Raw genomic sequence first — 4,248 nt, forward strand, 5'->3', positions numbered from 1 at the left:
CCCAGGCTGGAGTACAGTGGCACAATCCAGGCTCACTGCAAACTCCTCCTCCCAGGTTGAAGTGATTCTCTTGCCTCAGCCTCCCAAGTAGCTAGGATTACAGGCATGTGCCACCACACCCAGCTAATTTATAGAGCCTGTTTGCATTTTGTACATGTTGAGTCATGTGGTACCGAAAGAATTCTAAATATTGAAAGCTAAACTAAAGCAAACAGGACTTTACAGCCTAAAGGGGATGACTTTAATAATTGAGAGTAGGCCGGGCACTGTGGCTCATACCTGTAATCCCAGCATTTTGGGTGGTCTAGACAGGAGGATAGTTTGAGGCCAGGAGTTCAAGACCAGCCTGGGCAACATGGCAAAACTCCATCTCTACAAAAAATACAAAAATCAGTTGGGTGTGGTGGCATGTGCCTATACTCTCAGCTACTCAAGGTTGGGGTGGGGAGCTGGGGGATGGTCAGTGGGGGCTGAGGCAGGAGGATCACTTGATCCTGGGAGATTGAGGCTGCAGTGAGCTGCAGTTATGCCACTGCACTCCAACCTGGTGACAGAGTGAAAGCTTGTCTCAAAAAATAAATAAATAAATAATTGAGAGTAACTGATCATTATGGAATAAGATATTGATGAGGAAAGCCAGTCAATGACAAAGAGCATTTCAACTGAGCACAGTGGTGGTAGTTTTTGGAAGCCATAGAACTGTTTCATGCTTATATCTCAGAGATATTGGTTACAATGGGACATTAGTTTTAACAACTTTTGCAGATAACTAAGTTAGGTATTGGAACATCCACGTAATGTGTTTGGGTTCCCAATTGGGAGACTAATGCCTTAAGTGTGACTTCTGTTCTACCTCCCAGTCGCCCCACTTTCTGCCCTCTAGGACTTGTGTACTCTACTGCCATTTATGAGGTAGCACCAAGCTCATATTTTGCTTCAGATAGAATCATTATTTAGGTTGCAGTCTCAGAGTTATTTTATCATTTCAATAATAAGCAAATACTGCTGTATAAATGAGAAAAGGGGGTAATGTTTTAAAATTTAATTATATTTACACCCTAGAATTATATACATTCACATGGAACACAAAGTATAAAAGGGGTACAAGGTGAAAAAGCTCTTCTTTATGGTTATAATCCAGTTATACTGTTTCCTTTTCTAGAGGCACCTACTATGAGTTTTTGTGTATCTTTCTGAAGATAATTTATACATAAAACACAATTTACATTATTTTACATCCTGTTTTTAAACAAAAGATAGTATACTATACATATCATACCTTGCTTTTTCTGAATAACATTAGATCATGGAGATCATCCTGTATCACATAAAGATGATCCCCATAGCTACTGTATCCCTAGGGATACTTTATTATGTATATCCTCTACTGGTGAAATCTTTTGGTATTATAAACAATGCTATAATGAGTAATCTATTTCATACATGAGTGAATAAAGTCTGGGATAAATTCCCAGGAGGAAACCTGTTGAGTTACGTTGTTAATTCTGTGAGATGGCAAATTGCCAACTTACACTCAACTAGCAATGTATGAGAACACACTGTCTAATCAAACCTTTAGATCTTTGCTAATACAATAACTTTAAAATGATATTCCAGTCATTTGGAATTTGGATTTCTGTTTTTGTGAATAAGACTGAACATCTTTTCATATATTTAAAGGTCATTTGTATTTTCTTTTATATAATCAGTTTTCTTTCCCTTTCTTTCCTTCTCTTTCTTCTTTCTTTCTTTTCTTTTCTTTTTTCTTTGACAGAGTTTCACTCTTGTTGTCCAGGCAATGGCACAACCTTGGCTCACTGCAACCTCTGCCTCCTAGGTTCAAGCGATTATCCTGCCTCAGCCTCCTGAGTAGCTGGGATTACAGGAGCCTGCCACCACGCCCGGCTAATTTTTTGTATTTTTAGTAGAGACAGGGTTTCACCATGTTGGCCAGGCTGGTCTAGAACTCCTAATGTCAGGTGATCCACCCACCTCGGCCTGCCAAAGTGCTGAGATTACAGGCATGAACCACCATGCCCAGCCTGGTCATTTTCTTATTGATTTTCAAATGCTCTTCCTGTATTAGAAAGATTAGCACCTGCCTGTGTTATAACTAGCAAATATTTTTCCAAGTTTGTCATTTGTCTTTTGAATTTTGTTTATCTTGCAGAACTTTATTTTAATGCAATCAGATTTTAAAACATTTCTTTTATGGCTTCTGAATGTTATGACATATCTAGAAATAGCTTTCCCATCCCCAAATTTTTTTAAAAGGAAATCTTCAGAGCTTTCTTCTAGCTCTCTTACGTTTTCATGTATTTACATGTAAATATTTGAACCAACTTGAATTTGTTTTGAGGTAAGTTAGGAGATACAGATCCAAATTTATTTTTCTTACATTTTCTAGATGTCTATTGGTAGTCCTAATAGTATTTTTTATGTAAATCATTTTTTCCCATTGATTCAAATGGCTGATTTTATAATTTACTAAATTCTATTTCTGAATGTTCTCATTTATTCCACTGATTCCTTTTAAGATATAAAAAGGCTAGTTCACCTTCACACTCTAGGCTTTTCCTACATTTTCCTAGATACTATTGCTTGTTATTATTATTATTTTTGTTTTTGAGACGGAGTCTCACTCTGTCGCCCAGGCTGGAGTGCAGTGGCGCGATCTTGGCTCACTGCAAGCTCCGCCTCCCGGGTTCACGCCATTCTCCTGCCTCAGCCTCCTGAGTAGCTGGGACTACCGGTGCCCGCCACCTCGCCCCAGTTAGTTTTTTTGGTATTTTTTAGTAGAGACGGGGTTTCAGTGTGTTAGCCAGGATGGTCTCGATCTCCTGACCTAGTGATCCGCCCGTCTCGGCCTCCCAAAGTGCTGGGATCACAGACGTGAGCCACCGCGCCGGGCCGCTTGTTATTTTTAAATATAAGCTTTAGAATTTGATTGGCTAAAATAAAATCATCTTGTCTTTTTATTGGACCAATCCGTGTGTGATAATAAGTCTTCCTGTTCAAGAATATGCTATGTCTTTCCATTTGTTGAAAGTTCTTTTGAAACTTCAGTTGCGGTTTAATGATTTTTTTTCTTTCAAATAGATTTTCTGCATTTTCATTGGTTTTGTAAAGTGAATCTTTTTGTCCATTATATCTTCTAAACTAACTAGTTAATATATGTAAATGAATTGACTATTCATTTCCGTATGCTAATTTTATACTTAGCCAACTTACTGAATTCTCTTATCATCTGTAAGTAATTTTCAGTTATCTCAAATTTTCGGAAATGCAACAATAATATTTACAAATAATTATAATTTTACCCTCTTCCTTTCCACTTTTTATACTTCTCATTTCTGTCTCCTTTCTTGTGATGGCTACTATCTCCAAAATAGTGTCAAACAGAGGTGACAGATATTTTCACCTAGCTCCTGATTTTAATGGTACTTCTCCACATGTTTCCCATGATGCTGGCTTTGGGCTTGAAATACATGTATTTCATATACTATGACTATTCACTGTGTATCAAATTAAGATTTAAATGACTAATGAAATCATGAGGGATCTCAGAGAGAGATGGTACCTTGTTTGGTCCAAATTGGTAATGTACGGCTGTTAATGACTTATCAAATGTTTTTTACTTGTATCAATTATCTCACTGGATCCCCACCATAATCCTGAGTTAGATACTCATTCCAGCATTTTTTTCAATTATCATGCCTTGTTCTGGCTTCTACCAGATAATTAGAAATGACGTACGAATAATGAGAAAATTGTTCTTCCTTTGAAAGCACAACAAAGTGGTCAAGAATAGCAGAGGTTTAAAATAAACTATTTTATAGGATATGGTTTCTAGAGTATTAACAATATGTTCAGTGTCTCCTGTGGCCAAGAGATAGTTTAACCTTCCATTTTTCCTTGTAGTTAAATCAGAGAGTTCCTTATTACTAGAGGCTAAGCCTAAACACGCAAAGTGAGAGCTGGCCTGGAAGAACAGATTTGAGAATCATCCATGGCAGGTTATAATTGAAGCCATAGGATTAGATGAGATAATCCACAATAATGTACTCTAGAAGGAGAAGATAAATAAATAAAAGATGAAAGCCTGGATAAGACCAGTAAGAAGGGTGAGTAAAAGAAAAAAGGTCTAAACAAGGGAATAAAAGTGAACGGCAAGAGTTAAAGAGAGGAAAAAACACAAGAAAATTCATTACTGAAACAAAGGGAGAAGCAAATTTCAAGAAGTTGTCA

The sequence above is a fragment of the Rhinopithecus bieti genome, unplaced genomic scaffold (genome assembly GCF_001698545.2).
Source record: "Rhinopithecus bieti isolate Rb0 unplaced genomic scaffold, ASM169854v2 scaffold_15368, whole genome shotgun sequence".
NCBI classification, from domain to species: Eukaryota; Metazoa; Chordata; class Mammalia; order Primates; family Cercopithecidae; genus Rhinopithecus; species Rhinopithecus bieti.